We start from the raw sequence: 13,210 nt of genomic DNA, 5'->3' as shown, positions 1-13,210 counted from the left end.
CATTGTCAGAAGGAAGAGCGCAGGGCAAGCTAGCGAGACAGAAGTTAAGCTCTCCTTGCAACATGGACCTCCCCCACCCTCATTCAGATCTGGCGTTTGGAATTATTTTGGTTTTCATGTGACGTATGACCCTGAAGGTAGGCGCGTCATGGACTAAAGTAAAACAGTATGTTGGATGTGCCACGCAATGCTCAATTACATGGGTGGGAGCTAGTGTGTTAGCCGTCTAGCCCCATGCACGGGCGATCAGGGGTAGCTCGTTAACGGAGATTTGCCGTGTTGTGGCGTTAAGGTCATTTCAACGAGATTAACCTGAAAGCACTAGTGGGAACACAACGAATATGACTGCACATTTACGCCGACATCATCCAAGTGCAAAGACAAGTGGAAGCAGACAAAAACAAGCAAGCATGCTACTAACTTTAGCCGAGTCATTTAGACAGCCGTTAGCACATGATTCTCCTTATGGGGACCTGATATGTTTAATATGCTGCTGAGAATATAGCCCAGAAGAAGCGGATAGTATAGCTTTTATTTTGGAAAGAGACATTTCTCTGTAATAAACTCTCTTTTCCAAAGATGAGTGATTCCTCAATCAGATACAGGGCTCGCAATATCGCTAGCCCGACGTCCTGGGGCTAGCGATTTTTCCAGTCGGGCTACCAAAATCTATCTCTGCCCTGCCCGTCGGGCTATTGTAGGAAGGAAAAATATATGTCAATGCTTTTGCATTCTTTCGGAAATGTAGCTGGGTAATTATGTCATTGGCATCGGTGAGCCACTGTCAATATGTGACATATTGAAGTCGCATTTGAATTTGCGCTTGTTTTTTGCTTTCAGTTTGCAATCGCACGAACTGTGTATAGAGAGCGACAGCACTGATCTGTGAGTGATGATAATTTGTGCACCAATTCCTCTGACATCGTCTTATCAATCGTTAGCTTACTATGCAAACATGACAAGTGAAATCTCCCGCAGCAAGCTTAAACATGTGAGAGGCTGATCGCGCAGAGAATCGCTGAGCTTATGTGAGTCCGTGTGTAAAAGCAGCAGGATATATATTTTAGTTCTGCTGAGCCAAATAAGACAGGTCAGGGTGAAGAAGTGACAGCCAAAGAAAAGCTTACCACAAAACGGAGAAGTTATGACAAATCAGACTATAAGGCAAAAAGAAAGTGCAGCTTTATGGTTTCATGGACAAAATAATTTCTGTGGCTGCGATATGATGAGCTAAATAACCAGGGCTGCACATAAGTGGTCCGCAGGTGCGCGTTCGCTGTCAAAATAAAAAACACGCACAAGGGTTAGGGTTAAATTTAAAAACTGTACTTTTGAGTTAAAATATATATTTATAATTTTAATAAATGACAAATTAAAAAGGCATGAACATTTTTTTGTATCGAAAAAATATCGAACCGTGACACCAAAGTATCGAACCGAACCGTGAATTTTGTGTATCGTTGCACCCCTACTAAATACAGGTGAAGGATTAAACTGCTCACCCTACTGTCTAAAACAGGTATGAACAACAGGACTGCAACAGCTTAGGTTTTTCCTCATTTATCTGTTCATTGCCCTTTTCTTCTTCTTCTTCGTCTTGAAGCATGTTTGAGTCTCTAAAATGCATCAGGAAAGGGGAGATGTGGAGGATCTACTATATCCTGAGCAAAGTGTTTTTACTAATGATGTATAAAAGAAGAGGGGCAGCACGGTGGCACGGTGGTTAGCACTGTTGCCGCACAGCAAGAAGGTCCTGAGTTCAATTCCACCATCAGGCCGGGGTCTTTCTGTGTGGAGTTTGCGTGGGTTCTCTCCAGGTACTCCGGCTTCCTCCCACCATCCAAAGACATGCAGCTTGTGGGGATAGGTTAATTGGATAATCCAAATTGCCACTAGGTGTGAATGAATGTGAGTGTGAATGGTTGTCTGTCCTTGTGTGTTAGCCCTGCGACAGACTGGCGAACTGTCCAGGGTGTACCCCGCCTCTCGCCCTATGACAGCTGGGATAGGCTCCAGCGCCCCCCGCGACCCTGAAAAGGATAAGCGGAAGCGAATGGATGGATGTATAAAAGAGACATAACAAACAGGGAGTGGAAACAGGACTTTGTAAATATGTAGGAGTGTGCTGCAACAAAACAATGGACAGCAGCATCTGTGCCAAACATAATTTTTAACTGACTTTGCTTCAATGGCTCAGAAGCATGAATATATGTTGTCTTAGCTCCTTTCTCTTATTGTCTTTCTAACCTTGTCTGCTCACCTGTCATGTGTGAGGGACTGAGCTGCAATTTGATGATTGGGGAAATAAGAGCAAAGGAATCAAGGATGTAGAAACCAAAAAAAATGAAAAAGAGGGGAAAAAATTTGATTATGTGTTAACTTAACTGTTAAATTGCATTCAGTATTTCCTGGATGAGAGAATTATTCTGTCTCTGGCACAGACTTAAAAGTCTCACTTATCACACGGACCCAACCAAATACTTTAGTATACTCTGCTGTAACGAAACGATGGATGTGCTATATTTAACTGGCATTGCTTTAAAACGACTAAAGCAAGGATGTCTGATATTGTTAAAAGCCTCTTAGCTCCTCTCTACATGTTTTTCTCGCTTCACTTGCTCACTTCTCTGGTGGGAGGAGCTAAGATACACTGATAGGTTCAAGGAAATGAGAGCAAAGAAATCAAGGATGCATGAACTGAAAAATAAGAGAAGGAAGAATTTGTTCATTTGTTGGTTCGGCTGTTTCTTCGCTGTTGGCATTCCCTGGATGTCAGAGTTTGTCTGTGTCAACTACTTGACACGTGAAGACTGAAAGCACACGCATAAAGACCTTAAAGAATTAGAGAAGGAGGATATGTTCAGTGAATGTTATCAGCAGATTTAAGGTAGGGCTTTACTCTATTTGTAGCCATTGTGTAATAGAACGCACACTTGTGTAGCTGCCCAGCAGAAATCATTGCACTGTTAGTTACTTCATCCAGCTCACTCACCAACACCTGTGACGCCGAACTGGTAAATGGAACGTTTCTTATTTATGTTACACTTTTCTACTCTAACTGAGCAATCTAAGTGCTTTTTATTATAAGCTACAGTCAGGTAGAGCAGAGGGTCCCTAAATATTCATATTTTTAGGAATCAAATCTAATAATAATAATAATAATAATAATAATAATAATAATAATAATAATAACTGTCAGAGTGGAATAAACTCTTCTGTTTCTCAGACATCCCTGGACAGCAAAGAACCTTTTCCTTTTTTGATCTTTTTGTTTCCAGTCTTTAAGTTTTTAAGAACTTTTCATGTGAGACTGCGAAGACTGTCCACCCACAGCTGCAAAGTCTTAAATCTTAAAAATAAAATAAAATAATTAGTAAAATTACATTCAGAAAATGGCAGAAACATTACCCCAGCAGTGTAATGAGTCATGATGGGTAATGAGTAAGTCAGTGAGTTAAATAGCAAAGCATCACACAGTTGCTGCAGACTTTTACAGACACTCTTCTTTTGAGATCTGGTGGCTGTGGAGGCCATTTAAGTTCAGTGAACTCCTTTTAATGTTCATTATACCAGTTTGAGATGATTTAAACTTTGGGACATGGAACTTTATCCTGCTAGAAACATCTGTCTGAAGGTGGGTGCACTGTGTTCATAAAGGGGTGGAGATGGTCAGCAGCAACACTCAGACAGGCAACGGCATTTAAATAACTGCTCAGATGGTCCTCAGTGATATAAAGTACATCAGCAACAGCAGCATGAACTGTTGATACAAGGCAGGATGGATCCAGGCTTCCATGTCATTTTGTGCTAAGTTCTGACCCTAACATCTAAATGTCACAGCAGAAATCACACAGCAGTTCATGAAATATTCAGACCAGCCTGTCTGGCACCAAAAACCAAAATCACTTTAATTACTTTTCTTCCCCATCAGCCGGTCATCTTGAATAAAATTCAATGTGGAGCTACTCTTTATCATAATCCTGTCATAAAATAATAACAATAATGTTATAAAAACAATAAAAGTATTCAATATAAGAGAGATGAAAGCTATAAATATTTTTTCTTTAATAAAAGTGTGTTTGTCATATACCGTATATATGTATATATATGATTAAAGCACTTGTTGCAGGCTGCTGAGTTTGCATATTTTGCTGTGAAGTACAGCCAGACTTTTGACCGCTTCGCCTTGGGCATTTTTAATCTGTAGCTCTGCTCTAAAAGAACGTACGTACCTGGCCCCGCCTACTACGCTTGCAAATGTAAAATGATTGGCTGGAATCCAAAGTGTGTGACATCTCAGGAATAAAAACCCACTTTTATTCCTTGGCTTTTAACCTCAGTGAGACTTAGTTTCTTTTTTAATGCAGTAGTTATTTAATTAATGATTTCACTCTTCTTTTATTTGTTTTTTATTTATATCTCATGTAATTTTATTTTACAGTTCCAATGTACAGCACTTTGTGTCAGCTGTGGTTGTTTTAAAGTGCTTTATAAATAAAGTTGATGATGATGATGATGATGATGATAAAAAGCACCGAAATAAAGCACTGAAATGTGCGCTGCTTTTCGGTCTGGTTACTACCGTTTATGTCAGAACCGGTGCCATGATACCGGTACCCATCCCTACAGTGAGGTGACAAAATTAATTAATTAAATATGCCATTAATTATTGAATTAAATGTTTCATTTTTTAATTAAATGTCCATTCACTTCACTAGTGTTTGTAGTTGTTGTTGAGAAATGCCCACTGAAAGAATGGCCACCAGGGCAAGTGCCTGTAATCAGATTACAGTAACACGTTACTTGTAACGCATTACTGCCCATCTCTGTTGAGAACAAATAATGTAAAAGAATAATAGTGTTCAAATTGTTCGTTAAAACTCTGCATATCTCAGAAAAACGAAAAAAAAAAAAACCCAACAGCTTTCTTTACAATGCAGCCATTACAGTCTTCTTTGATTGGTCGCTGCAGGATTGCCATTCTCCTCATGTTTAGTTTTTTCCTATCAGTGTTTTAATTCCTTGAAATAAATTTTTCAAAGTCACTTTTTGCTTTCATTAGCTTGTTTTTAGTGTCTCACTTTTGGATCTTCTGAACTCACTCTGATTAAAGTTGTCATTGTACTAATGTTATTCATGTGCAGCTGACTTCACAGCTGTGTGTATTTTTTTTTGCAACTTTTTGTAATATCTAAATGTTTAACCTGTTCAATAACATTATTACTATTCAATGATTATTAAATATGATTATCACTTGGCTACGTGAACGTACAAAAATCTGTTAAATCTCAGTGACACAAGCATGTCTTCATGCGCACACACACAGTTTCTACTCCCATTCATTCAGGTTTATATTCACACCTTTTACAGGAAGAATGGACAGCCATCACTTTAAGGAGAGAGAGAGTCAGTTTTTATAGAAATGCATAGATGTGTGTTGTACTTCCACTTGGCTTATTACTTTCTAATGCAGGGAAAAGACATTGGCAAAGAAACACCTACTACATAAATAGTTTGATTTGAAGTTGCTCTTTTGAGTCCTCTCTATTGACTCTGACATCCTGCTATTAACAGTTTCATAGTATTGCTTTTTTTGCTTTAAACAAACCTCACAGGGTGGTAGAATATGTCTGCGGTGCAGAGGTCCGTGGATTGCCTCGCCGTTGTCTTTGTTGGCAGCAATGAAGGCAGTGAAAGAACTGCTCACTCCTGATTGCACACTGAGCTGCACCACCTTCTCCTTCACTCCTCCATCTTGCTGTCCTCTGAGCTCTCTCTCCTTCATCTCCAGGGAACGAATCAGAGTGCGAGCACCCAACCTGTGGACTGTTAATCTGCAGACAAGGAAGGAAACATTTACAGTTCTAATGTTTCCTATTTTTGCTACATTAGTACATCACTGACTTTTCTGTTTTTCACTCCACTCTATGCTTTTCAGACGTGGAGGCTAATCCACCACTTGGTTAAGACTCACAATGATAACATGATTGAAGATAGCGGTCTACAGAGGATTAAAATCAAAATCAAATGTGAAAACTTGCTTCAGAGTTGAAATATGCCATTAACTCTGTTATCAAAGTTAGAGTTTTAACAATATAAATGATGCAGGTATAACAAACCTTACTTGATATTACTGACACGCACCTGAACTAGTTCGTCCTCTCTTCAGTTGCACTCAGTTAATTCAACTCAAAAATGTCTAATTCCAGCCATTTCCACTTCCTACTGGTGTCCTCAGGGACCGCTGCCATTTCTTATCTGGCTACTTCCAATTGGTCATCTCTCCTACACATTTAATATCAATTTTCTCTGTTATGTTAATGACACCAAACTCTACCCGTCCTTAATGTGAAATGTTTATGTGGGGAAATAAACAAGTCAGCGGAGGTAGATGATGGTTTTACCATTGTTGTTTCTAATGAACAGACACATGAAAACAACCGCCTGCCCATCCCAAGTATGGTTATTTTAATTATAAGATAAAGTAAGAACCATCAGAAGATAAGACAAACACTACACATGTTTTGGCACCTCGTCAGCAGTTTCTTCCTCCCCTTGAAAGTTGGCACCAGTACACATCCTCATTCCTAAGGCGTTCTCTCACTGCCCAAGATAGAGTAAAACAACCTGCTTAAAAAGTCCACCGCCCTCTCTCCTACACACCTCCATACCTCCACAGGTATGTCGTTTGGACCAAGCACTTCTCCACTCTTCATAGTTGCCCTTTTATCATCTTTACTAATTCTCTGCACATTCTGATTTCCTTTTACGGCCAAGGGGATGAGCCGTGTGGAGAAAATTAATCAGGATCTACGCGCAGGCACTCACTGAGATGAAAGTGGTTTATTGTAAAGTAAAGCACAAGGTGAAAAATGGCAAAACAGAACTAAAGATAATCTAAGCTGGGAAAAATTAAACTACTAAACAGTAGTGATTGGTCCAGCAACACTGACGCACCGGCGCATGTATCAAGCTCACCTAGCGATGCCTGTATCGGTGCGTGTGTCGCTTTAAGAAAAAGTCACGTGATCGATACAGCTGCTGTATCACTCATTGCCAAGGCGCCAAACTGTGTTTAAAAGATACCGCATCTGCATTTGTTAACGGAATGAGTCGCCACCAAAAAAACAAAAAACAAAATTACTCTCGCAAAGTTAAAAAAAATACAAATCTCTGTTTCTGCTGTGTGGGATCATTTTGATCTTTTAACTGCAAATAATGTAACTGTTTGTCTGCCTTTGTTTCAGTGTAACCTATTAGAATAGGAAAAACAGCAATGTGACTTGCAGTGTGAATTATTTATTTCATTTTATGCAGGTTAAATGTCACATCTGTTCTGCTTTCTTACACAAACAAAAGCACCTCCTCAGTGTTTAGGCATTACAGAGCCAAACATGAAAATGAGGAGACAAACACACCGAGAATGAACAGAGGTAGGCCTATATAGACATTGAGCAGCTTTATCATCATTTTTTTTTTATTAATATGTGTTTTATCATTTTAAAATCAAGCATCTAGGAAGACTGTTGTGAACCAGGCAGTCCTGAATTTTATTATAAAGGACTGCCAACCCTTTAGTATTGTGCCTGTGAGGCTTATTTGGCTCTTACCTGCCACTACATTAATGAGAATATGCAGCTGTGTACATCTGTGTTGGGTGTAAAACACTTTCCACAAAGTCACACTGCAGGCGATTTGGCCCAATTCAAAACGGGCATGATGGAGGATCACAAATAAGGTAAGGTGTCTTGTTACCAATGCAGCACCAAACATGACTGCAGCAACAAGAACTCTCCAAATTCGACATTCAGTTTGCATTGCACACAAACTCAATTTATTAGTCAAAAAATCATGTGATCAAATCCCTGAACTTTCATCCATCTTCAAACTTATCAACGAGGTACCAACATGTTGGAACAGCACATATCAGATGCTGTCACGGCTACATGATGAGAAAGAAGAACTCTTTACATCTCCACACACAAGCAGCCACCCATCTCCATGACCAACTTAGGCGTCGTGTCACAGACACTGCTTCTAATCTGGAGTCATTAAGTGTGTTGACCCTCTCAACACTTTTAGACCCAAGATTTAAAACACTCGGATTTTGTAGTTCCTCCAAGTGTAGTGAGGCACCTGAAAATGGAGTGTGCTGCAGTAATTGCCCACACAACATCTGAGCCACAGCCTAGGCCTTCATCAGAGCAGTCACCTGTTCCAGGCAAGTTCAGTATTATCCTTTAACGTGCTGCAAAACATCTTATCCAAACCTTTTCCACCTGGCTTTACAGTTTGTGTACCCCAGCTTCATCTGTGCCTGTGAGCTTGAGCTCACAGGCACAGATGGGGAAATAGTGTAAAAAAAAAAAAAACAGCAATAGACTGAATGCAAAAACATTGGATAAACTTATTTTTGTGAATAAAAATTTATAATAGATTCTGAGTCAATTACATTTAAATGGGTAATATTACATTTACAATACTTTTATTTTAATTTTCACTTAATGTCATTCACAATATATTTTAAAGATGTCTATAAAATTTGAAATATAAAAGATATAAAATGATTCCATGGAAAGTACAATACCTTAGAGTGTATACAAGTATGGCTAGGTATTTGAATCAGTGTCTGTTGTGAGTCTCAAGAAAGTTGCCAGCAGTGACATTTAAGGTCCAGCAGGTGTCAGTATGAAGAAAAACAGCAACGCTGTGTCGACACAGTATCAATACAGTTTGGGGAATGTGCTGAAACGGTTCACAAGGCCTCAGCTACCCATCACTACTAAACAGCAAACATGAAGGAAGGTGAGCAGATGCATAAGAAGGTGGATGGCAGGGAAAACACAGAGAATACACAGGAGACTTACAGACAGAACAGCAACTAGTACATGAGTAGACACGAGTTGAATACACACAGAAGAACACAGGGAGATTACACACAGGTGGGCAACACAGCTGGAAGTAATTGACAAGAGGAGACAGGGGAAGCAAAACTGAATTCACTCACATGAGACACGGACCTTCACAATAAAACAGGAAACAAGAAACAATTCACAAGGCCTTAAGCAGCTGCGCGCCCTCCCGATCACTTTCTAGCACAACACCTGGAGCTAAGGGGGCAAAACAATCTCATGAGTGCTGCTGTTTGACTGAGGAAGAATAAAGTAGTCGTGGTAAGCCAATCACATGACCACTTCAAGACAAAGACAAGGTGATATATACCAAAACATAACTGTAAATTCAGACACGTGCTAGACTTGTAGTCAAGACCGCCTAATCCGAGACCAAGACAAGATCAAGACCACGATGAGACGAGACCAAGACCGAGACCAAGTCGAGACAAAAAAAGTCTTTAAACTGCAGCCAGATGCTGCTACGTTTACAGGTGTCAGGCATATTTATGTGTTTTTGCTTTCGCACAGCCCTCCGCTGTCTACTGTCTCACTCACTTACTGAGAGGACAGACGGATGCTCCACTTGACTGTCGCGTCTCTCACCCTCTCTGTTTTTCACATAATGATATTATCCTATATCCTCGCATGTGATTGGCCACAATATGGAGGGATTGGAGCATAACTGAGCCACTGTGTGAGAGCTGAGCAGCAAAAGGAAATCAAGTGAGGGTAGAAATGACTGAAAGATTATAAGGCTCTGTTTTGAGTTTTGTTCAAAAAAGAATGTCTTCATATAGGAAAAAATAAATATCACCTTAAACTAGTTTTTAATTGGGCTGTATCAAGACACAGTGACTAAACCCCAATTCAACCAAACCCAGAACTGATCTGGAATTAAAACAGGACTACAACAGTTCAAAATCAGGACTACTGAGGACTTAACCAAAAGAGAACCAGAATCAAAACTAGATGATAGTAGCACTAAAAATCATCATAGACCTGCACTACACTTATTTTTTAATTCTACCAAAGTACACTATTTAGATTCAGAAAAGTTTATATAATTATTTAGCCTTTATAAGCCTGCATAACTTAATAAATATAGAATTTGAAAAATAACAAATGGTATCTAAAAAGTTACACTAGGTACTAGATACATGTTCTGATGAGTTTTAGCAAACAACCATTTGACTAACATGTGTGTCTCACCTGCTCTTGTTCCATCTCTGTTCTGTCCTCATTCTCCTCTCTCTCCCTCTTTGTGCTGACAATCAAGCCAAACACCAACAACATCAGTGGAAACCAGATATTTACACTCTTCAGATAAAAACACAAACACTTTTTTAATTGTAACATCAAATCAGACAAAATGTTTATTTTTTTAGATTGATAAATATAAAAAACATATTTGTTAACTTTTGTATTTTGTATTCAAAACTGGGCCACACTTATGGAGCTCCACAATTCTTTTCCAGGTGTTTTGGTTGATATCTCTCGATTTTTCCCATGTCACAGAAACAGGCTCTGTGTTCTGCCTTATATGCGTCCACAGGTGTGCCACCAATTTACTCACATGGACTCTACTAACCTATCAGAAGCTTCTTCAGCTCAGAATGGAATCGTCTGGCGTTTTCTTATTAATTAACAATAAACTTAGTGTATATGTACTCCTAAATTTGATGTAGGTGATTAAAATAGACAGCTCCCTCTTTTTATTCTGACATTTAACTAATTCAAAAGATATTTCAACATTTATTTATCCAGAACAAAACAAGTTTACTCTAAATTGATATTTAACAGTAAAACAAAAAGGTTTTATGTTTTCTCCCTAAAGTGTATATAAACAGCTGGTTTCAACTGTGAATATACTGCTGTGTATTGAAATTCCTCTTGTTTTGCATAGATATACTGAACAACATCCAAAGCATAATATATAAAATAACATCTACCTGAGTTGTTTCTTTGAAAGAAGCTCCTTATGTCCATTGTTGTGCACATCAGTACACAATTGAAACCGATTTAGAGAGTTTGTTTAGCCGTGGAGGATAACAACTGTAAATATGAAATGTAAGCTAAGACTCTAAAAAAATCAGCATTGTCGTTGGGCTTTTTATTTATCCATTTGTTGATTCACTCGAAGAGCAAGTAACGCAACCAAGTGATCAGTTTGACCGGAATCGGACCACCACATCCTTAGTGAGTGGTAGACCCAGCAGAAAGGACAGCATGAGCCATTGCTCGAAGGCTCGCCATTTGTAAGCGTACAAGCCTCTGGTAGATGAGGCCCTAGCGCTCTGAATTGTCACTATCACACTAGGTAGCAAACCCTTAGCAATCAAGTTTAACCTCTCAGCAGGTAAGCATGAAGGCGCCACAGATCTGGGCGCGGATGAAACACTTCTCCTCCCGCCTGAGAGAGGAGATCCCTGCAGAGAGGAAGCTGCCAAGGACTCGCTGCTAGCAGGCTGATTATCTCTGCATACCACGACCTTGTGGGCCACCAAGGGGCCACTAGAATCAGAGAGTGTGGGAATGCCGACGCACTCTCTCTAGAACTGGAGATATCATTTCCACTGGGGGAAATGCATACAGGAGCACGTCTGGCCATTGGTGCGCTAGCGCGTCCAAGCCCAAGGGTGCATCGTGGTCGATTATGGAGAAGAACAGGGGGCAGCAAAAAGATCTATTTGCGCTTTGCCAAATAGGCCCCAAATCTGAGCCACTATTAAAGGGTGTAACCTCCATTCTCTCACCAGAGGACCCCCCCTGGAGAGAAGGTCCGGCCCCAGGTTCAGGTGGCCCGGGACATGGGTGGCTCTTAGAGACAGAAAATGAACACTGCACCATAACAGCAGAGAGCGAGACAGGAGCAGCCCGGGCTTCCTCCAAGGACTGAGAGCTAGCATGCAAGACGCGGTTACCGGCAGCCTCCTCCGGAGGTGACGCGATGCACACAAACGGTGAGAGAGAGTCCAGCGTTGAAACGCTCTCATTTTTAACAGTCCAAGTGGCACTACGGCAATCATAGATGCCATCATGCCCAACAAGCTTAATATCGTCTGGAAACGCAGTCTGCGTCCCAACTGAAACTGAGCGAGGCAGCGATGACAAACGTGGAAAGCGAGCATATTTCCAAACCGAGAAAAGTAATCTGCTGATTTGGGATTAGCGAGCTCTTTTGAAAGTTCACAGAGAACCCCAGTGTCTGAATGTGTGACAGAAACAGCGACAGCTGTGTCTCCACTTGCTCTCTGGAGCAAGCTACGAGAGCCCAGTCATCTAGGTAGGCTAAGATGCGGATTCCTCTCTCTCTGAGGGGCGCTAGCGCTGCCTCGGCACATTTCGTAAAGGTGCGAGGAGCGAGCGACAGCCCGAACGGCAGCACTAGGTATTCGTAGGCTACGCCCTCGAATGCAAACCTCAGAAACTGCCTGTGTTTCGGGTGTATAACCACATGAAAATAAGCATCTGTTAGATCGATTGTTGCAAACCAATCTCCCGGGCCGACCGCATTCAAGAGCTGTCTGAGTGTTAGCATCTTGAACCTGTACGTTCGTAGATACGTGGTCAAGACTCGCAGGTCGAGGATGGGACGAAGCCCTCCCCCTTTTTTCGGAACAATAAAATAACAGCTGTACCAACCTTTGTCTGTCTCTGAAGCAGGGACCACTCGTATTGCTCTTTTCTGCAATAGCGCCTTTATTTCCTCTCTGAGTATCATGGGCGCCTCGGTGTTGACAGTCGTATTTACGACTCTTTGGAAACGAGGCGGCTTGACCCGGAACTGCAACCGGTAACCCATGGCAACAGTTCGCACCCCCCTCTCCCCCACGGAGCGAAGCAGAGAATCTGCAGTGCTTGGACGGCAGAGTTGCGGGGCCGCCGACACCATGGTTATGGGACGGGGCCAGATAAGCAGCCAGAGACGGCTCCATAGGGGGTGGGTTAGCTAAGCCAGCCCCCTTGGCGCTGTCCAATTCCATGTACTGTCCATAGCCGGGCACAGTGACGCGGGTAGACAGAGGTTTGTCCCATGATGCTGTTAACTCGCAGAGAAAGTCTGGGAACATGGGAAGGCAGTTTTTGGCCATTGCGGGCTCCGGTGGGAGGAAAAACCCCGCGAACCACGACGGCTTCTGAGCTGGCGGAGGAGAGGGCCAGTCCACCTGCAGCTTCTCAGCAGCACGGCGAAACAGGGAGAAAAGAGAGGTGTCACCGTGGCCGACCGGCGCAGCAGCGGCGGTACATTGGGCTGACAATGAGCTCTCCTGCTCATCCTCCGACAAATCATGGATGTCCAGGCCGATGTCCAGCAC

This window comes from Rhamphochromis sp. 'chilingali', assembly GCF_963969265.1.
Source record: "Rhamphochromis sp. 'chilingali' genome assembly, chromosome: 1".
Classification (NCBI taxonomy): Eukaryota; Metazoa; Chordata; class Actinopteri; order Cichliformes; family Cichlidae; genus Rhamphochromis; species Rhamphochromis sp. 'chilingali'.
Note: the sequence above shows the minus strand (reverse complement) of the source record.